General features: G+C 43.8%; 1 protein-coding gene across 4 annotated transcripts in view; it reads right to left on the bottom strand.

Moving 5' to 3' along the window:
* The window catches only part of LOC1276821 (uncharacterized), a 115,511-nt gene that overhangs the window by 70,357 nt on the left and 21,377 nt on the right, over positions 1-23,777 (bottom strand). For 3 of the 4 annotated variants that reach the window (XM_061644353.1, XM_061644352.1, XM_061644351.1), the window contains exon 3: positions 13,214-13,304. The exons of the other annotated variant lie outside the window; for it this stretch is intronic. The gene's annotated coding sequence lies outside the window, so the exon portion shown is untranslated. The remainder of the gene's footprint in view (positions 1-13,213; positions 13,305-23,777) is intronic. 4 annotated transcript variants of the gene reach the window in all.

Genomic DNA, 23,777 nt, shown 5'->3' with positions numbered 1-23,777 from the left:
TGAGCTAATTTTCAATCATTTTTAACTGCTGACAAGCGTTCATGGCCTACTGAAATTTACCTATTTTACTTTTTCTGCGTCAGTATAATAAATTCATTCATTTGAATATTTACCAGTACTTTCACTCATACATCTTGCCCTAACAGCCTTTACAGTTTTACAGGAAAGCAAAAGTTCTTACTGCAGTGTGTCCTTTACATCTGTTCACCTTAAATCACACGCCGTAGATGTCGGCGTAAAGCTACATGCTACCCTCTGCGATACAGCATCTGTTTAACGAACAACCAGCTTTGGAGCTGTAACATTTGAGAAGCAACATAAAAATTTAAATTTCAACACCAACACCTACCGCTACTAGTTTACGACGACCATAACAGCCCTACCATCCACCAACAGCAAGGAGCCACGTGAGCATTTACGCAGCAGGCTTGTGTGTGTTGCGCTACAGTGTCGCACAAGCGTTAAGCGTGTCTCGGCCTACTCGGACCACAGGCCGAGCCGTTCCTCTGTGCGACGTTCAGCTAGCCTGCACCCAAAGCAGCATACAGTGAAGCGATAAAGCTAGTGTCAAAAGCGTGCAATCGATAAGAATGTCGTCCACCAGCCCCGTACCGTGATCGATGGGAGGCGAGAAAAGAAAGCAGATCAGATAAGCTGTACATGCATGCAAATCATGGCACACGAAATTGAAATATCTTCGTGCATGGTGTGCAAGCTGCCACGCGTCACCTCCTGCCGAATGGATCAATAAATCGTGCCTCCCCTCCGCTGGAAAGGTCCGCGTGCTTGGAGGTGCTTGCTTTCAACATCGACATCGGTTGTGTTTTTGTGTCACCCCAGCAAACGAGAAAGGGACAAATCCCTGACAAGGAATAATTTTCAACACGTGTTCGTTCGGGTCCGCTTTCCGCACTGCCGCCTTGCTTGCGGGTTGCGGGCTTAGGCGGGTTGAATTCGGGCAAAGCCGAGGCACCGCCTACCGTAGGGGCAAGCGGCACATATCCAGCAGGCCCGGTCGCAGGGACAGCGATAAAAGATTTGAATTTGTCTGTACACGCCCGAAAGACGAATGTGACGGCCATAAAACTAGGGAAGCCAGCTCGGTTTAGCAAATATTCGGAAATCCTGCCCTGCAGGAGGTACAAAAAAGCTTTCCGAAGCAATATACAGAAAAAAGTAGGAAAGCTCTAAAGGATTCCGTAGGATAAAAAAGGGAAAAATCGATGACGAATTCAAATGCAAACGATGAAGACACGTGGAAAATAAAACCATGTTACCTTACACGTTTCCTTACATGGGCTGTTTTTTTGGTTTTTTTTTTCATTCAATTTTCACTCTCAAAGCTTTATTCTTCAAATAGTTGAAGTTGTAAAGCATTCTGGGCATTAAAGCATTGCTGTACGGTATAGGACATTTAGTTTTTTCAGTATGCCATTCTAGTAGTAGTAGTAGTAATGTATTTCTGAGATAATTATCTGAGTTTTACAATGACGATTCGAAATTCGGTAAATAGTGGGTTCAATTTCATTTTTCCTCGCTAACTGAAACTGTTCTTGGCTTAGCTGACTGTAACATAATATTTATCCATCATGGGGTTTTAAACTTGAGTAGGAAAACTGTTTTCATCAAAAACCTACCTCACATTCAAAAGAAAAAAAAAATAATTTTTACTTAACTTACTTACAGTCTAATTCTTAACGTTATGGATTTCCTATACAGTTCAATTTTAAGTTCTTATACTTGATTTAACGTTTTCAATGCAATAGGAGTACTGGGATTTTGGGATTGTGGATTTTAGGTGGTATTGTAGGATTAGACAGGATTTCTAATTATTTCTAATTGTGCCCGTCTAGGTTACTGTTTATGAATCTTGTATTGAATTTTTGAACTATTTTTGCCGTGAATTTTTCGATTGAGGGAACCTGGCAAATTGAATGAAGAGTTCTTGTTCTGAACCATGGTGGTACATTAAGTATTGTTTTCAGAAACTTATTTTGTGTTCTTTGTAGTTTCATTTTATGTGTTTTAGCACAACTGTTCCAAACAGGCGAAGCATATGTTATGATAGGTCTTATTATGGATGTATATAATAATGGCTGGTATTATTGAATCCGTTCGTAGCGGGAACGTACGGCGCTCACATGAAATTCTAGGGATGGCAACACATTTCTTGAGCCCGCTCTTACAACGCCGCTGTGAATAACTGTAGCAACCATCCAGTAGGTTAGGAGAATGAGTGTCGGGACGTACGCCGCCGCTACGAACGGATTCAATAATACCAGCCAATATTTTATTGCCTATATTCAACTTAGATTTTCTATTAATTAAACTATACAAGCTACGAAATACTTTTTCACATTTAATTACAGTATTTTCGATATGTGATTTGAACGTTAATCTCTTGTCAAAAATCAGGCCAAGATATCTTAAGGCTAATTTCCACGGTATATCTGTATTTGAAATTTTGAGCTGTCTTCTAGGATTTTTTCTAGTACTTGTAAAACGCGTGAAAAACATAGCTTCGGACTTGTCACCGTTAATCTTAAGTTTCCATTTTAGGCAATACTTGGAATATACATCAAGCGCTGAATTAAGATTTTTAATAATTGTGTTTGGTCTTTTTCCGGAGGCAGTAATAGCAACATCATCAGCAAATAGGTATTGTACACAATTCTTCATTTTTGGGAAATCAGAAATGTATATATTGAACAGTAGTGGTGAAAGAATGCTTCCTTGCGGCACGCCTGCTCCTGGTGTATAAGCTTCAGAATAGGTGGAATTTATTGTCATCAGTATGCCATTCTCAATGCGATGTTGTGCCTATCGTAAATGATTCCATTTTTTCCAATAGTATCCATCAAACACTGCTTTCGATATTTTCTCATGAACAGCTCAACCATCGAAGCATCGAAGTAAAAAATGTCCAGCAGGACATCAATACGTTGGAATTAGCATCATGTGAGGTTTAACCGGAATCGTATCGGATAAAACCCCCTGACCAGGAGCTGCAAACAAAAACGGGTTTTTTGTGCGGAGTAAAATGCATACCGCTTCCCAATGGCATGGCAGGTTTCCTATTTCATCGCATGTTTTGCAGTTCCGGGAAATGCTTCCTTCCTTCCTTGGTTTGTATTGCATTCCGATTGGAAAGTCGAGCAAAAGCTCGATCGACAAAAAAGGGAAACAAGAATAAAAACCGGAACCAACCGGAGTGTTTACCGGCCGAAATTGATTTCTATACCACCTTTTTCTTCCGATGTCATCGATCCTTTTCGATTGCATTCCGAGGCCACAGCCATGTGGAGGCAGCGTGATGGCAGCAAAAAAAAAAAATCTGGCCTCCTTCCGTGCTCACATTACTACTGCTACACTGCTACTGTGCCTCACCTCTAAGGGAGCGCAAAAAAGGGGGGATTTAGTGAATGGGACCGTACAAAATCAACATTTCTTTTCACTCTGCTCGACCCCGGCGGCGCTCGAGCTTACCGGTGGCCTGATGGGGATCGTTTATTTGAATCAGAGAGCTGATTGGACGGGCCACGGTTGCACGTGTCGTTCGATGGGTCGTGTGTTTTATCAAAAAACACACTCGAATTTGAGGGGGGGGAGGGGTGGAAGTATAGGGGGTGTCCCATTTTTCGATGGAGTCGGTCGGCCGGTATGATAATCCAATAGAATTGAGCATGGCCTTGCAGGCTTGGTGGAACCTGTTGGTTTTTTTTTCTATCGCTTCGGTCGGATGTCCAGTAATATTATTTACGCAAAGAATTTGGCACGAAAAATGGAAGATTGTTTGTGAAGGCTCGCCGTGGTGAGGTGTGGTATTGGTTTGATGATGATGTTTGAAAATATGACATTCTATAAGTCGAAGCAGAAGGTAGAATAATGTTAAAAAATAACAAAAATATTCAAAATGTATTTCCTATAAGGCTAGAAACGCACACTTGAAGCTGCTACTGTGAATTGATCGATAACTTAACCTATGATTCCAATAGTAATTTAAAAAATTGGGTCATTTTCTGTTAAATTTATCACACGAAAATTCCTGTTTTTCCCCCATTTTAATTGTACGTGCTTTGATCGATGTCAGCAGCTGCCAATAACCCATTAGCGCGATAGCTCAATTTGTCATGCATATTCTTCCCCAACCTGTTCGAAACGTGAGAATTCAGTGATGATTTAATCAATGCTCTTCAGTGCAATTAAATGAACCGATGTTTTTTTTTTTGTTCCAACTACCTGTTTCTGTTTCGTTCAAGCTGGTGTCGAGAGCACGTACAATTGAAAAATGTGAAATTGGAAACGCAAAAAAAAATGAAATTGGAGAAAGAAAAATACACATCGACACCCGCATCATGAAGACTCTAATTAGATTAATCGTATATGCTCAAGCGAGCACAAACCAGTGAGTGAAGAGCACTGCAGCGATATAATGAAGTAGCAAGCGATTCGAGAAACAATCCACGAAGCTTTCAGTACCGCGTTCGATTGTAGGAAATGGTGAAAATGGTTTGATTGCATGGAAAGTGTATCAATCTATAGGAAGCATTGAGTGTGTTGCACTGAAAAACGGTGTTATCTCGTTGCGATGGTATCGATCAGAGTGCTTAGAAATGAATACAATACGTTAGTGGTGCTGAAGTTTTTTCAAGCGGTCCTTCATTATATTGAATTCATTTTATGATTATTAATAAATCGTATGAATTTAATGAGACATTCTGTACACATTCCGCAATTCAATGATTTTTTCCTTCTGCAACAATCTGCTTTCCAAATAAAAAAAAATAGATAAATTCAATACAAATGGAGGACGCTTTCAAATTTAATAATAATGTGGAAAATATAATAAATAAATCACAAAATTTTATAATAAAAGTATGTATATTTTGCCATCACAGCATCGCTATAAAAGGCAGCAATCTAATTGGTAACGCTATATACCCCGAAACCATCCAGATTAATAAGGGGCTCCTGCCAACTCACCAAGGCCACCAGTGCTACCAGTGGAAATGTGATACAGTTTCCCGTTTATTCCCTCTCCTCCCACTTGATGTTGAAATCATACGCAAGCAGCCAGAGTCATCTGGCCGGCTAGAAAGCGTAGGAACTTAAACGGAACGCTAAATTATGAACGCGTAAACATGAACCAACCCAAACCAGGGAAGGGAAGGAGGATGAGGGAGAAATTGACGACAGTTGTGAACCAGTGACAACAAGGCTAGCCCTACTCCTACTCGCACCATTATCATTGCAAACCGAACCAACGAACGTCCGAACGGACAGGAAGCGTACACATTTCGATCCGGTTCGAACGCTTTCCAAGGCAAGCGAACTCCAGGCGAACACAATAACAAACGAGTGGTTTATTTACATTTTAAATTTGTCCCCCGACGGGTTGGGGCAGCACTTAGTCTGTCCATTTAATTGGAGCTTATTACATACCCACACACACACACACACACACACACACTTCCTGGAAGTAACGTCGACCGGGAAGGGTTGAATTGAAGGCGTGCAATGTCAGTGGTTGGTAATATTAGCACATTAAGTTAATGGGGTCTCCATCGGACGATGGAAGCATAGTACAAAAAGGGTAGCATTTTAAAATAGCAGAATTTTTAAATGTAGATTAAAAAAAATCATAAAAATTGTCGTCTGAAAAGTCCAAAGCGATTACTATTTTATTTTAAAAATAATACTTTAAACTTTATCTTGTTGTTGAATTAGACAAAACCCATTGAAAAGCCGCTACAAACATTAAACTTTTCCTCCCATTTACATTTAACCAAAACACAACATCACCTTAAAGGCACACTACACAACAATTGCTAAAACAAAGCGTTGATACGCCGTAGAATGTCGCGCTACGGTTACGTTCCCTGGCAGGAGGCACCGCGCTGACAACAACTGCACAGTGAAAATGCTAATTATGGTGCCGCTTCTGTGTCTTCTACGTCTCCCGTATGTGTGTGTGTGTGTGCACGTACGTACGATTCAGCGTGCGATGTAAATTCGACATCGCCAAGCCCGTTTGCATTGTAATGCTGCACCCGCGGCGAGGGGAAATGTGGCTTCGCCAAATTTGACTTGCTAAATGATGCATAACGCCAAACGATTGTGCCAACAATCGGCCACCCGCGGGATCCCGGTTTGGTTTGGTTTGACTGGGCCAATTTTACACCCAGCTGCGCTTAGGACAGGGCAGGCAAGCTAATTTTGCGTGCATTTGGCGCAGGAAACGGTGCGTCGCAATGGTCCTTCAGGGGCTGGAGACCAGGCTCTACCAGGCGTCTCCATTGACGTGCGAGAGCGGGCAAAGTGGGACATTGTGGAAATGGTGTTATATTTTGTGAAATGTTTTAAATTCAGACGAATATAGTGGAGTGTACAGATAAGCAACACCTTTTTATCGGTGTAGCTCATTGTATAATTTGCATAGTTGCGCGACTGTCGGGACGTTTCGCAGTCACACTATCCGTGCTAACGGGCTTTCATACTATTGTGTAGGGATTTCAGCATCTTGATGTGTGTTTTGGAACTTTGTTCATTTAAGTATAGATCTTTGACTGGCTTTATTCAATTATAATTGCCAATCAAAGCTTCAATCAGTGTCTTAAAGACTATCATTCGGTCACAGTTTGGATTTTCACAGAAAGAGCCATTCGTTTCCTTCGCCGCTCATCTCCGCAAACCAAACAAACAAACACACAAACAAACAAACCATCATCGATGAAATAATACCCACTGGCACCATCTTTGGCACCGGTATTGATTTTCTCTTGCGCTAACAATAACAACATGGTGCTCGGTAGTGCTACCCGTAAGCGTCGCGCTCCTCGACGAACTTTCATTTCCGCGTTTGCTGGTTGTGTTTGCTAGAGCTAGAGCGTCGCTTCTCGCCGTCCCACTCTGCCTCCGGGCGCCGTAAACATAACCGTAATATTGATGATAATTTTTATGAAGATTTCATCTGCCTCGTTTCGTTCGCAGCGGCATACCATACCACGTTTACGGCTGGTTTTGGCGGGAGGTGAAAGACACCGTGGCATCGCGTTCGTTAGGTATCCGTGCCACATTCTTCGCTTTAGTTTAGTCGAGTCGAGTATCACCATGGAGGGGAGGTGGTCCAGGATTACCACGGACAGGCTTTGGTCGAAATCGATTACTTCGAGCGCCGCCTGAAGTACCCCGTAATTGGGGCTGTGTGTGTGTCGGAACGAGTGAAAGTAACGACCCATCTTTGGTGGCGTGGGCTCACAGCCAAAAATACACACACACACACACACACACACACACACACACACACACACACACACACACACACACACACACACACACACACACACACACACACACACACACACACACACACACACACACACACACACACACACACACACACACACACACACACACACACCAACATCGAGGGGTAAAGTCGGCTCGGCGTGAAAAGTGAAACCAAACCCGGTCCTTCAAACAGACGTCACGTTCCAGAAGACGCTCGTGTCTTCGGAACGACCCCAAACCTCCGATGATGAACGGTGGTCCAAATTTCGCAAAAATGGTGGTCTCCAGGGAGGCTGGAATTACGCAATTGGAGACGGAGAGCACGATGGGAATGCCAATTGTGCCCCCTGTCTGGGGCTGTGTCGATGTCGATGGCCCCTCGAGCGGTATCGCCTGCGAGTCGTTCGCCTGTTGGGGCGTACGACCAATCCTTTTTCTCGTTTTTTTTTGCGGAGCTACGTTACGTTGCCAAAATTTCGTTCTTCCAGACCCGGGGCGGAAAAGGCGAACAAGACGCCCTTTTTTTTCGTTTTGGGTGTCCGATGCTGCTTCCAACCGTTCGTAATTACACTTCATTGGAATGCTAATAGTGCAGGCCGGTTCGAAGGATGGCTGTCATACTGAACTATCAACCATTTTGCTCACCTTGCCGTGTGCGAACGGTTGAACGGTGTGATCGTTCGTTCGAATGGGACGCCAAAAATTCGATATTCCTTTTTGTGACGGAAGCGCTCGGTCCAGAATTAGGACAATTATGACATTCAAGCGTGTCCGGCTCCTTCCTCAAACGGACGTGAAAGCAGATTTTCGTTTCGTCAATACATTCTTCCAGAAATTCCCTTCGTTTTGTACAATCGATGTTCGTTTTTCCGGTACCTTCTTTGTGACCTAAAAAGCTTCACGTCTCACCCCGAACTTCTACCACCAGAAGGTGGGAAGGGAATAAGTAAAAAAAAAGAAAGAAAACTGGTCAGACCGCATCGTAAAGCGATACCGATTATGGTTACCGTCTAACTTTGGGGGCATTTTGAAAAATCAATTTATTTTAATGCCAACCAACGGATCGTCCGGCCACCAGCCGATTGAGGCACCATAAGGTTGAGCATAACTTATGAATCTCGCATTAAGTGTCGAGGGATGGTAATTTTCACAGATTTTATTTTAGCGAATGGATTGTTTTGTTGCCCTTCCTAAGTGTCGCTAAGGATGTTTAATAGTTTAGATTTGTTCCTACCTTTTTGTGCAAATTGTTTCGTTACCGCCGTTTGACCCCTGATACCATTAGTGCTAAGCAGCATCTTCGAAACTTTGAACCCCTTTTCATTTGCCAACTAGCAGCACTGCCAGGGAGCGCATCTTATTTGCTGTAAGAAGTGGCGCAAAGAAATAGCAAAAAATAGCACAACGAGCTTTTCAAAACTGAGCTGGAGCGATGCTGGATTCGAGCGATAGCAAAAAAATGCTACCAACCCCTAACGCTGACCACCGTTCACGATGCGAACGAACCGACCATTAAAGAGGATAAAGCATTATTGAGGATTGATTGCAATTTATCTAGCAGCGCTATTAACCTTTGGCCTTTTAACGTTCGTTTTCTTCTGTGTGTTTTTTTTTTTTTGTGTATGCTGTTTCCACCATCGACGTATGACCTCGTTCGACTTTTAACGCTGGCGTGTAGGTGTGTGGTGAATGGTTGCGGCTGCTTCGTAGAATTAAGTTGTATAATGTACTGGAGTAGCATATTTATCGATTTGCCAGTGGAAATTTATTTTACAAAAGGTCAATCGCTCGAAATTGAAGATGTGAATTTTACATACTGCAGAAGATGAAGTGGTAGATGACAAGAAAATGTTTGTTTGTTTGTATAAAATTTTCTACAATTCAACAAACCTTTTGAGCTGAAGTTTTGTTCCTTGAGTAAGTTCAGTGACTGTAAATAAAACACTTATTAGGAAACTTCAACAATGTCTATGATCCTAACTTCTATCGCCTGTAAGATTATTTGCTAAAAGCTCTTTCCACTACATGTATCGTAAATTTTAATCAATCCATTGCATACCTTTAGGCGCATATCAAGCAACATTGTGCTTTCTCCCATACAACACATTCAAGTAATGCAGCTTTAATCTCCTTATTTCCTACATTTCAATGCTTTTGTGCCCCTGTTTTGCTCACACTCATCGATTGATTTAAAAGAAAATGACCCAATTCGTCTAATAATTCAACCATACCCACACGATATTACCCCTCGTAAAATCGTAAAATGGAATCGTAAAAAAACCATCCAACGAAGGTACAAATCATGCTGTATGCTGTACACTCGAATGAAGCGAATCATATGCGTCCCAGAGCATGTAAGGGAAAAATGTAATACATCGATTTCATCTTTTTTCCCCTCTTTCTATTAGCGCGCTTCCGTGCCCTCATACTCTCCTCTGTCCCTCTTATGAGTGCACAAAGCCAAAAAGTAGCTCTTCAGTTGTAGCACGGAAATACTATCCTTCTCTGTTCCACCACCAATCTGCTCCGTTCGGGCGGGCACGCTTCAGTTGCACCGAAAGGCCTCGGATTGAGCACCGAAAAAGTAAGTCATCGAACAAGCAACAGATTTCATTCGGTTTGCACTCCAAATTTTGGTACGGGGGGGGGGCTCATTCCATTGAATGTCATGTATTGAATTCGGCTACCGTAACACACCCCCACCCCCAAACCCCAAAACGTTCGCCGTAAAAGAATAAAAACGAAATCGTTCACTCCACGCTGGACGCGGTGACTTCTTAGCTCGCTTTAGTTCGTTTGCAGCCAGCTGGCAGTGGGTTGGGTTGGGTGCCTTTTTTTACGGTTGGTAAACATTTGCTAAAACAATTTCCTGACCGAGTTTTTTGGACTCTGTACCGAAGCGTACGTACGCTGATCAAAAGGTAGACGACACCGCAGCGTCTGCCCCGAATCAAAAGTCATTCGAGCACGAGCTTATTGAAACGGGGCCGGAATGATTTGGGCGAGCATTTGAATGAAATGTTTATCTTTTGCCTTTCATTTCCTTCGATTTGTGACGGATTTTTTTTTTTGTTAGAAAGGCGGAACACAGTTGCTTTGACATAAAATATGGCACGGCGTCTATTTTTCCAGTTAAAAGGCAAGAATAGAGGGTTTTCTGATTTACCTTAAATTAATTCCAATTCGAAGTTCTGGGAAATAAAATGGCCCCAAACGTTGCTTGCAACGCTAAACGCTAAACGGAAGGGGAAAAGGAAATTGGATGGTTTCTAGTGAAAATCGTGTTGCATCGAAATAAAATACAAAACACTCGTTGCTTCCAGAATCTAGCGGTGAAAAACGATGCCCATGAAACAATGAGCATACAACCCGCCTAAAGAAAGGGAATAACCACACAAAAAACCACAATTCTACCGCCAGCTAGAACCGATTTCACCGATGCTCCATCAATCAAATTGGAAAGGTGGAAAGATCAAAGACGCGCTGCTCGTCACCGCGGTAGCGAGACAGGCTGAAGGTAGGAGAAAGCAACTCGCTTTCTTTCGATGGCGGAAAGTTGGACCGAAATCTCGAAACCCGAAATGGGTTTCGGGAGGCATGGCAGCATCCGCTATCAAAAAACCACAAACTGTCACGATTGAGAAGTCGGAATCGAATGTGATTGCTCTAAATACCCTCGGGGCGAATAGAGCCGGTTACCCTTGTGCGTGTGTGTGTGTGTGTGAGATGCCCACATGGTATATGAAGGTACCTTGGTACCAGAAAAAAAGGAGAAATAAAACCGACTGAATGTCAAGATCGGTCAGCTGGATGAAACTGGACGGGTTCGTTTTGCGGGAGAAAAACCATGAAACAGCCACGATATTTTGCGGTTTCCCTCCTCCACCGCTTCACTGTAAGCTGGGAAATGTTGTGATTGATAAATGCCATTTATCCTGCCTTATCCGATAAGAGCTTTTTGCCCATCCACCTTCTCCAACTTCCGCTCCTCCCTTTTCCTCCCCAGGGGCATTTGGTTGATGGGTTTTTGAGTGCAAGCCGGGAGAAAGCAAAAAATCAAACACATTAGCATTTTTGCATTTAAATCTAGCAAAAGCGGATGATGATAAATAGATCAGATAGTAAGCTAGTCAATATAGAAAAAAATGGAAGCTTTTGGGTTTAAAAATGTTGGAATTTAAATTTCATTTTTCAACCATTTCACATTGCACGGAAGTGAATGCTGGAAACAGAAGGAAAAAACATCAAAAAAGGAAGAGTGTTTTTACTGTCCATGAAATGCCCGTTTCACTTGCTGTTTGCATCTCCATTCCTGAGTTATAAAATATCAATAAAAGCTCCGGTGCTCCGAGGGACACGCAGCACACATGCAAAGCTGCCCATGCCCGATTGTTAGTTAAAGCGCCCGCCGGGTTTAAATGGGAGCTGCCGATTTACATAATCCATAAATTTTACATCCTGCACATCCTGTGTGCTGCTGCTGCTCGAAGTGAGATGCACTGCGCATAGACAAATAATCCCGCACCGACACACAGCACAATCGTCTAGCAGTCCAGCTGCGGGCGTACGAAAATTTCGCGTTCGCGTATGTAAATCGCGACGTTCGTGCCCTAGCAAATAAAGAATAAGCTGTGAGCAAATCGTAAAACCGTACCATGTGTGTGTGTGTGCTTTGTTGTGTTTATGGAAATGATTTAGGGAAGCTTATGGCAAAGTAAAGCGGAAGGAGTAATTCAGCTCATGTTGTGCAATAAAATAGTGCGCCAAATGGTATGATAGTTTCATTGATTGAGACTGGTTTTTTTTTAGATGTTCTTACGGGATTTCGAATCATATAAGGGAATAGTTCAATCACTTAGGGGAATGTTGCAAATCGGTAGGCGAATGTTGCATGCAAGCTGTGGAAGTTTGCAATCATATAGGGGAGTGTTGCAATCGATTAGGGGAATTTTGCAAGCGTGCTGTGGAGCTGTCATCAGACTGTGGGTGCCGCTGTAAATACCTCAAAATATTTTCGTCAATCTTACTAACTTATCATGTTTAATTATGGCTCTGCAGCAGGATTTATTTAGTTTATCATGTGTACAGCAGAATCCCACACGAAAACAACTCCAAATGATGTTTAAAAAAAAAACATCATCGGAATCAATTCGAAGCTTTTTACAGCGGCACCCACAGTCTGACGACAGCTCCACAGCACGCTTGCAAAATTCCCCTAATCGATTGCAACACTCCCCTATATGATTGCAAACTTCCACAGCTTGCATGCAACATTCACCTACCGATTTGCAACATTCCCCTAGGTGATTGAACTATTCCTTTACATGATTTGAAACCCTGTATTGTCTCTTACTTCATGCCTTCTTTGGATATGTCGATTTATATATATTTAATGAAATATTTGCCTTATTTTAGGTGAAAATTCGAAATTTTGATCGTTTTATGCTTCAAGTAGCTTTTTAAACTGAACAACAAAAATCAAAAATCATTTTGCAACTACCCACTGAATTGAACGCCACATTAATCCATCCTCTTTAAGCTTGTTTGCGATTTTCCCTGCCTGCGATCGTTTCGAGCCATCATCAGAGGCTCGATTTTTGTCATCGATTTCCCGGAACAACTCGGCTCAAGCAAAAGCGAAATAAAGTTTAATTACGAAATACTTCAGACTGCGATTCATTGGGCCCCGGCTCCGTGAACCGCCCCGAGGGGCCTACTTCAAACCCCAATATAAAACGCTCAATATAGCGTACAATGGGGCTTGCCGTTAGCAGCAGCAGCAGCAGCAGCATATTGCTTTAATTGAAGCCAGCCAGCCATCAACGAATCTGGATTCGGTTTGCTGTGGTTCGCCGCTTGCCGTAGGTTCGAGAAAGACTGCCCCCGGTACCGGAACTGTTCTGCATAATTCCTTTGAACTTACCGGACTGCACGCGGCAGTACGGTGAACCACGGCTGGTAATGCACGGCTGCCAAAAGTGACCAAGGGCGTGGTTTATTGTGGAAGCAGCTACCTGCAAAGAGAGACACGAGACGAAAGCGATAAGCAGACGGACAAAACTAAGCGTACACACGAAAGCAGCGGGAAAACGGCAAGCAAAACGATATGGAAATTGCTATTTTAATACAGCAACAACCGACGATCAAAGGCAAAGGCAACCGTAGGCCCTGAATGCGCCGTTGTCTGTGGCGCCATTCGTTCACGCGGCTGCCCGCCACATTGCCGCTCCCGGTGCCGGGAGAACGAGCTGTACCTTTGCTTGTCTGTAATGATTATTTGCTTGATGCTGGTGCGGGAGGCGAGTTGGGCGGTAAATATCCGCACCCGTGGGAAGGAACCCGGAACGGTGCGCTTGCCTCGCTTTAGGAACGCTCTTGCGGCGGGGCAATTTCCATTTTTATTGGAAAATGCGCCTTCGGTGGCATACTTTTTTGTTTGTCTGGGTGTGTTCTGTTGTGTGTCGGCTGGACACGGGTCATGGAGGTGATATTTCGTAGTCGGGTTTTGAGAAGTACTGTGTTTTCTCCCTATTTTGTGAGCCATCTTCGTGAAAGGAATCATGCGACGTGCCCAGTGTGCCCGGGAGGTAATTTGTTGGTGAAGGTGAAATGATTGAATTTTGCCTTATGCTTTTTACGATTTGCTTATCTTAAGCGATCGTTTAGGCGGGTTTTTTTCTCATGACATTGGAATGAAGCAATGATTTGCATACATTTAGGGGTTGAAATGGTCTTTTGTGTGGTTTCTTTATTCAAATGTTGTTGCGGAGTACAAAGGCATACCTTATGTTTACCTTTTTTTCCTTTCCTTTCTCTTTCAAGAATAGATTATACTGTCCAACAAACAAAAAACCTCAACTCTTCAGCACAAAATTACACAAAAGAAACAATTACTTCATCACACTTCTCACGTACATCCAGTTTTTTTCTCTCCTGAAACTCTTTTACAGAAACTTTTGCTGCAATTTTGCCACGTTGGCTTGCGCAATTTTCCCTTGAAGAATGCCTTGACCACCAGCTGGACCGGTGACGGGAGCGGCCAAAGTAAAAGGCCAAGAAAACAATAAATTTATGCCCTGGAATCACGCTTCCTGGCAGGGCACGTTCTGTGCGCATGTGAAACCATGCTCCTTGCTGCTCCATGCTCCACGCAGTGGCAGTGGCAATGTAGCCCGCGTTTCGGAAATGTCAGCGTAATGGCTTTGCAATTATGCAGCGCTGCTTTGCCGTGCCCCTCAGTTCCATCGCTAATTCTACGCTAGTTTTATCGTATTGCAGCTACGCCGACGTTTGCCCTTATGGCCTTTTTGCTGTGCTGGCCACAGCGCTGCACCTGTCAGGTGGTGCCCGTGCTCGATGGTGGCAAAAGCTGGCAGAATGGTTTCTTCCATTCAGCTACAGAGGAAACTCCGTGGAATGAAGAGTTTTTTTATATTGTACGAGGAGAGCAAAAACAATGAAACGAAATCATTGCAAATGTTCAGCGAGTAAAGTGCGCTGTAGCTTTATCTCTGCCAAACTGTGTGTTCGCCATGTTCACCTGTCCGTCTGCCCAGGAGAACCCTAATTAAACTGCCATAATCGGGCTGAGAACGTGCCCTATGCGCAGTGGTAATTGACCGTGGAGGGTTTGAAGCGTCGAGGATAGGTAGCGAGCAGTTCAGGTTTGATAAGTTGAGTAACTAGATAATTATTCATGACAAGCTCAACGTTTAAAAGCACATCAAAATTCAGTTGTTACCTTCAGATTTGCCTCCAAGCTATCCGTTTTGGTCCATTTACACGTTTTGGTACTTATTTTACACTGTAAATGTCTTTGTGTATAGTATTTTTCTTAGTTTGTGGTAGTTTATTAATAAATTTTCATTTAACTTTGACTATTAAAATTATTGACTACTTTATAAAGATTTATTCATTTATGTATTTAGGTAGGGGAATTTAAGGAAACGATTGATGTATACTAACAAAGCTGAAAACTACGAGTCAACAAGTTAATTTAAGGATGAAACAATAACATCACTATACAAAATTCTACAAAAAAACCCTACGCAATTTGCTACGATAGTTCCAATGCTTAATTCCTACGCTGCACATTTACTACCGGGTATGGTTTGTCGACCGGAACTGCATCGCTTCCAGATCCGAACCAATTATCGTTCTCAAGCCGGAACAGTTCCAGGTGCTGTTCCAGGTAAAGAATAAAATTGGGAGCTATTTCTGGATCGGTATGGGTTTGTGGTCGGTTCCAGGACCGTAATGGGTTCATGATAGATTCCCGAACCAGTATGGACTCATGATCGGTTCCAAGACCGGCATAGGTTCATGATCGGTTCCAAGACCGTTATGTGGGTTCATGATAAGTTCCAGGTCCATTATGGACTCATGATCGGTTCCAGGGTCAGTATAGGTTCATGATCGATTCCAAGACCAGTATGGGTTCATGATCGGTTCCAAGACCAATGCGGGTTCATGATAAGTTCCAGGACCAGTATGGACTCATGATCGGTTCCAGGGCCGGTATAGGTTCATGGTCGATTCCAAGACCGGTGTGGGTTCATAATAAGTTCCAGGACTAGTAAGGACTCATGATCGGTTCCAGGGCCGGTATAGGTTCATGATCGGTTCCGAGACTGGTATGGCTTCATGGTCGGTTCGGAGACCGGTGTGGGTTCATGATAAGTTCTAGGTCCAGTATGGACTCATTATCGGTTCCATGACCGGTATAGGTTCATGATCGGTTCCGAGACTGGTATGGGTTCATGATCGGTTCGGAGACCGGTGTGGGTTTATGATAAATTCCAGGACCAGTATGGACTCATGATCGGTTCCAGGGTCAGTATAGGTTCATGATCGATTCCGAGACCGGTATGGGTTCATGATCGGTTCCAAGACCGATGCGGGTTCATGATAAGTTCCAGGACCAGAATGGACTCATGATCGGTTTCAGGGCCGGTATGGGTTCATGATCGATTCCAAGACCGGTGTGGGTTCATGATAAGTTCCAGGACTATTATGCACTCATGATCGGTTCCAGGGCCGGTATAGGTTCATGATCGGTTCCGAGACTGGTATGGCTTCATGGTCGGTTCGGAGACCGGTGTGGGTTCATGATAAGTTCTAGGTCCAGTATGGACTCATTATCGGTTCCATGACCGGTATAGGTTCATGATCGGTTCCGAGACTGGTATGGGTTCATGATCGGTTCGGAGACCGGTGTGGGTTTATGATAAATTCCAGGACCAGTATGGACTCATGATCGGTTCCAGGGTCAGTATAGGTTCATGATCGATTCCGAGACCGGTATGGGTTCATGATCGGTTCCAAGACCGATGCGGGTTCATGATAAGTTCCAGGACCAGAATGGACTCATGATCGGTTTCAGGGCCGGTATGGGTTCATGATCGATTCCAAGACCGGTGTGGGTTCATGATAAGTTCCAGGACTATTATGCACTCATGATCGGTTCCAGGGCCGGTATAGGATCATGATCGGTTCCGAGACTGGTATGGCTTCATGGTCGGTTCGGAGACCGGTGTGGGTTCATGATAAGTTCTAGGTCCAGTATGGACTCATGATCGGTTTCAGGACCGGTATAGGTTCATGATCGGTTCCGAGACTGGTATGGGTTCATGATCGGTTCGGAGACCGGTGTGGGTTCATGATAAGTTCTAGGTCCAGTATGGATTCATGATCGGTTCCAGGACCGGTATAGGTTCATGATCGGTTCCGAGACTGGTATGGGTTCATGATCGGTTCGGAGACCGGTGTGGGTTTATGATAAGTTCCAGGACCAATATGAACTCATGATCGGTTCCTGGACCGATATAGGTTCATAAACGGTTCCGAGATTGGTGTGGGTTCATGATCGGTTCCAGGACCAGTATGGACGCATGATCGGTTGCAGGACCGGTATGGATTCATGATCGGTTCCCGGACCAGTATGGACTCATGATCGGTTCCAGGACCGACATAGGTTCATGATTGGTTCCAAGACCGTTATGGCTTCATGATCGGTTCCGAGGCCGATGTAGGTTTATTATAAGAACGGGTTCAGTATCGATTCCTGGACCGATACAGTAACAGATCCAGAACCGACATTAGGTCATGTCCGGTTCTTAAACAAGAATACGTAATGTATTGAAGTAAGCATCTCTTTGTTTTGGGTCTCTTAAGGGGTCTTCAGAAGTACCTCATTGTAATTGGGGTTCGAGGTCAATGATTGCTTTATACTCTTTAGAGTAAAGGAGATCTTTGAAATTTAGTTGCGCAGCACTGTAATCTGGCCAAATTTACAAGTACAGGTGTCCCCCGACATACAACTGTAGTTCGGACCGATAAAATTTCTCAAAGCAAGGCGTAAGTCGAAATATTCGTATGTCGCATATCTATGTCGAATATAAAGCTGAAGAGTCGAAATATATGAAATCTCATATTTTGTTGATAATAATTTTCGATTTTGTATTAATTTTACTCCAAAAGCCCTTTACACGATAAAGATATTCAAGATCGGGTAGTTGTGGAATCGTTGGAAATGTCTGTGTAACGGTTATCAGCAAGAAACTCGAAAAAAAAATCGAACAATTTCTTCACAATGACAGTGAATCGTCGCCACTCGAGGAGGTCGTAACTCGGAGAACGCCTGTATATGCAAAATATGGTGAAATTTTAACTAAAACTGCAAACAATCAGCTAGCCATTTTGAGCCTTCTAAAGTACCTCGTGTTCGAAAAATTACACGACAAAAATATTGCCACCATAAGCTGCCACTGCTATCCGGTAAACAAGTTTGACCACTTTCTGGGAATAAATCAACGCTTTTCAAACAAAAGCAGCACGTGCCCGTCCTGAGCAACTTTCTTCTCTCTAAAGCCCAATCCCTGCAGTGACAGTTGTCCAGCAATGTTTACCTCAGCAGCAGCGGTTCACTCGAATTTCAACCTTATACACCATGGAATAACATTTCTAGGTAGTAGGAAACAAACTCTGGAGAAAATGTAAAACAAGCACACACCAAAATAAAACAAAACTCGTTGCCATGTTGACTAACGCTACAGCAAGCTGTCCTCCTTTTCCCCACAATATTGAAATACTTTTCGGTTAAGGAATAAGTGTTAAAAGAGTAAGCATTTTCCCAAACTAAACGCCAACCAGCTCGCTACACTTAACATTCTTTTAAAGGTGACATACATTCCTTCTAAGTCTGTATTGCTATTTTCGTCGCCTAGCAGAGAAGAGCAAATATAGGTACGCTTAGCGTACGGACTCTACTTCCCACCCATTGGCGATTGGCGGCACCACTTTGTCAAACCGATTATGGTACCCGAAAAACTGCCACCCGAATCTGTCCGTGTTGCGTTGCTCACCGCAATACTGTCAGCGCAGTCGGTAAACGCGGCTTCAAAAATCAATTGACTTGTTTATCGCTCAGCGCCACAGGAGCACCACTTACCAGCCACTTGAGCGAGCGTTTTCGTGGAGCGTTTCCCCCCCCCCCCCCCCCAATGCTTGGCCACCTTCACCTCCAATGTGAATCGAACCGTGTTCAATATGGTTGAACGTTACATCCCGATCGTTTCCCTGCAGCTTGCTGTTTGTTCTAGTGTGCGCCCTGCGCACCATTTTTGGTACAAGCTTTCGGACGCGCTTTCATCGTGCCCCGGCAAGTGACAGAAGAAGAAGCAGGAGGTTCAGAGAGGGGAAAAAAAGACCGAAGCAAATACCTTCTGGTGGAAGTTTTGACACAACACCACCAAACACACCAGCACTTCAGGAAGTCGGTACGAAAATGTCAACCTGTAGTGCACTTGCGTTGACGTGTGTTCCCGTCCTAAGGAGGGAAGCGCCGCACCATCAAAGCATCAATAGTGCTGTTTTTTGCGAACAGCTCCCTCCACTATACAACATCTCACGGGGTTTCCGACACACAAACACACACACACATACCGGACGGGCTTTTGCAGCGAAAGCGCTTCTCCCGATTGTTGCAATGGCGATGGCGTCTTTCGCGGAAAATGTGTCAGATGCATCACCGTTCCGGGAAAAGGGCCAATCAAACACTCGACAATCACACACTGCTAGTGCTGCTGCTGCTGCTGCTGCTGCTTGGCCGTGCAGTGCAGTCAAACGACGTTTTTCAATTTCCGTTTCAGAGCTGCTTTGATGGGGATGTTTGACGGTGCAACAAGTGTTGGCATTTGACTTTTGGTCGTTTTCGTTTTATGTTTTTTTTTCCCTCTTTCCCTCTCCCCTGCCAAACCCATCCTCCAAAGGGACGCTTGTGCAGCTCCGAACCATGGGACATTTATGTTTCGCGTTTGCTTTGCTCCCTCGGCCCTTGGCGACGGGGCGTGCAAGCAAACAACCAGCTTAAACGAACGTAATGAGTTGGGTAATTAATTTTCAGTTTGAAAGGATTAATTTTTTTCACTCAAATTCTCAGTCTTTTTTTTGTTGTTTGCTTAATTACAAAAGTTTCAGTCAATATGGAAACCTTTCGCCGCTTGACAGTAACGCGTAGCCCCGCATGAAACATGTTTGAGAGGGGAAAAACGGAAGCAAAAGTTGCCCGAATGTTGTGCAGGTGTCACATAAATCAAATATTTCCCTCAATGTGGCATCGTCACATTGAAATGGGGGGGGGGGGGAAATGCCGCTTTTCCCCCGGTTTAAGTTTTGACAGGGAAGTGACACAAAAGCTTAGCTCATATATGTACCAAAAAAAAAAAACACCCACAAATACATACCCACGCGTAACAGTGAAGGTACCACAACAAAAAAACAGGCAAACCCTCAAAGGAAAAGCAAGTTTGCTTCACCGTCAAACCATCCGGACGGTTGGTGGTTGACTTCGAAACATTCTTCTGCACTTGGGAGGGGCCTAAGGCAGGTATAAGGCAGGAACATTTGCCAAGCAGCAATCACTTTCAATTTCCTCTTTTTTTTTCTTCTTTGGCGTGGCGAAAATACGAAAGAAAGAAAAAGGAAAACTCTTCTGCTGTTGTGAAACAATTTTATTTTTACTTTCGACCGACCCCTTCCTACAATGCCAGCGTGATGCTGCTTGCTACAGTCGTCTCCCACCGATGTGTGCTATTATTGTGGGATATTTAAAGGAGAAGAAGAGGACAAAAAAGAACACCACCACCACTGACAAAGACACCAACAACCAACGGCTGACGGATGATGAGGTTGGTAAAATACTTTCGGTTCGAAGTTTTACACACGCCATTGCCAGAGGGGACCGGTACACACACACACACAGAGCCACACAGTGCCACACAGAGCCACATGGCAACAAACACTTACAGCAAAATCAATGGTGGCTTTCCAGGAGCGAAAACGCTTTTCCGCGTGACGCTGGCACAATGGGAAGGAAAGGATGGAATTATGAAGCGGAAGCGTGATTGGATGTATGGGGGGGGGGAGGGTTGGTAAAACTCGTACTCCATCATACACGTGCAGTGCATTAGCTTGGTGTTGTGGTTGTGTCGCGGCGTTGTGAGTGTGCCTCATTGTTTGTCGAATGCAATCTGCGGTGCATAATAAGCAGGAATCTCGGCTGAATTTTTCACCACATTGTCACGCAAAAATTCGTTCCACGTGGCTGCTGTGTGTCTGTGTGTGTGCGAGCGACTGTTTGCATGTATAGGAAGTTGAGGAATGCTGTTCCTGAGCCGTTCCAGGAAAATGTTTCGAAGCTTTTTATCCCGGTTTAACGACGTTTTAAGCGCTGTTATCAATAATGGATCGGTTAATGGAATGTTTAAAAAAAAATGATGCCAAAGAAACCATCAATCATGGTTCCGTTTATTGAAGTAGATTGAGGGGGCTTTCTTTGAAGGCATTACGGAGAAACATTAAAGAGGCTTTCACCGTTTTTTTTAAATTTGTTAAAAAAAGTAAAAAATTCTTAATGTAGTATAACACCAACAACTACGCATCAAAACACTAAGCAAAGAAAGTGATCATCAACAAACTCCCGGATGAATTGAACTTTATTTAACCCACTTCACTTAAAGTAGGAAGAGCTATTCCCATGTTTTTTATACACTATTTAAAAACCCATAAAACACCGATCCGAATAAGACAAAACCTGTATCGGATATCCTTTCAAGTGCAGCATCAAAGCAAATGTGATAAAATCTCTTTAAAATTCCGAAACCAACTCTACTCACATCGATCGCCCAACAGCACCGACCCCTTCAACGTATCAACCACCAGTATCGCCTTCCAGCCATAACAGCAAAACAACCGGCACTCTAGCAGAACAGCTTGTCTCGGATGTTTCCGGATTAAATGACACAGCACCCGCGGGTCCGGATGCAAAGGCAAACCGGCGTACGCTACGGGTACGGTTAGGACCCCCGACTTTCTCCCAAGCGACACCCGCGAAACATCCGCGAGTGTCCATTTTGATGTTTCACAGGTTTAACAAAATTGACGGCGAAAGCTCGTAGAAAGTAGTGCACAACCAACACACACACACACACACACAAAAAACCCTTCTCCGATTGGCAAAAGCAAACCGAATCCTTTTGGTGGAAAATGCGAAAAGCATCCGATTTTTATTTCCCCTTGCAGCGGAGGACGCAAGCGGTCCGCATTCGGGCAGAAAGTGATTTTTAATTCACTTAAAAGCATTTCGTGCCAGCAACGTTTTTGGATATTTTTTTCTTTCTTCCCTTTTATGCGTTCACATCGAATTTCGATCGAAACCGATTTGCAGTACTGATGCGCGTTTGTGTGTGTATGTGTGTGGGTTTCAGTTGTGCCGTCTTCAACTGGTGGCAGATGAAACGGATGAAAGAGTTTTAAGATTATTTCTCCCGAAAAGGGAATGTGAATGATATTTTGCGTAACTGTTTGGATAATTGGGTAAGATTTGCGCGAAAAATGTTAAAAGCAGCTCATGTTTTTGGGAATTTTCGATTCCATATCCACAGAATAGCGAGTGAAGCTTTCAGTAGCTATGTCCATGGAAGTATAACCCTTTATTAAGTACAGGGGTTTTCAGGGATTTTTGTAGCTGTAGGACATTTGATTGACTCTTTAATGTGATAGGAGTTGGAATTTATAACACCCTTTTTGGCAAATCCAATAAGAATTCCAACAGTACCTGTCCGAAAAGCGTGGTTTTGAGTCTAATTACCATCATATAAAGTTCACTGCTCGTCAGAAAAAATCAAGGAACTGTCACACCACTATCACCAACAGAACTCCTGAAAAATACTGTAAGAGTTGTTGAAATTTTGACTGTATAAAATGGCCTAAAAGCTCATATGCAATGCATAAATCCAAACAAATCGAAATAAATCCAAGCAAAATACCATAAAACACCGCTCAAACAGTCCAAACGAGACTTCCAGCAAGAAATGTCACCAATGCAATGCTTATCCAAACAACATCAACTTAAACGTACGTTAAAGAATGCGTCACTTCAACCAACTCCACCGCTACTGTGCATTAACCAGCCAACCGATCGGCACCGGAGGATGACCTATGGCCGTGCGGGCAAAAGTGTCCATGGGGCATGGATCAACCACATCGCACCTCACACACCGTGCGGCCACTGAACTATGCCGGCCACAAACACTCTCAAACACGTACACATGCACACACACACACACATACACATACATCACAACTCTCAGCACAACCAGCGGAAACCGGAGAAGTGTTGTTGCCTCACGCCCGACGTTAGGTGCCGGTGCGAAAGTTGAACTTGAATGGAGTTGTTTGAGTGTGTGTGTGTGTGTGTGTGTGTGTGTGTGTGTGTGTGTGTGTGTGTGTGTGTGTGTGTGTGTGTGTGTGTGTAGCACTTGGTGGTTTTCTTGGGCAGAGTAGAAAGTTTCCCATTTGCCTCCACGCTTGAAGCCTTTCAGTAGGCTTTAATGCGACGTTTAAGATACACTCCAGCACTTGAGAGGAATTGCTTGCTGCCGTTGCAAACAAGTGCGTTTGCTGGCATAATAGCTTTGTAGCATAAGGCAAGCACCTCATTACAGTGACATTTTACATCGAATTCAATTTATTACCCTTTTACCATTCCACTCCTTTCACTGGAGCACTGGTGAGCAGTCCCCGGCTCACTTTAAAATCGGCAGCAGCAAGCATGTAAAGCCACCTTATCTAATTTATTCGGCCTCCACTCGTTCGCTCGTCGCTGCAAAAATTGCTTTATGACGATGGTTTGTCTCGTAAAGCCACTGGCTGGTGGTACGTTCCACGCACTACACAAGCTGCTTTAAAATTTGCACCCAAGCCCAATGGAACACACCCATGAAAAAGGGGAAAAAGATAGCCTAAATTTCAACAACAAAAAATCGTGTCTGGTTTTACAGTTCCCACAACCTGTGTACTCTCTTTTGGTGTGCTTTGTTTTTTTGGAAGCCAGCCCAATGTTGTTTTTTCTCTCCCTCTAGCCCTCCGGTTAACGAACCAAACCGAGAGCGTTGCCTTTTATGGGAATGAGTTGCCGTGGCATATGC

This window comes from Anopheles gambiae, chromosome 2, assembly GCF_943734735.2.
Source record: "Anopheles gambiae chromosome 2, idAnoGambNW_F1_1, whole genome shotgun sequence".
Taxonomy (NCBI): domain Eukaryota; kingdom Metazoa; phylum Arthropoda; class Insecta; order Diptera; family Culicidae; genus Anopheles; species Anopheles gambiae.
This window is presented reverse-complemented; position numbering and strand designations above follow the sequence as displayed.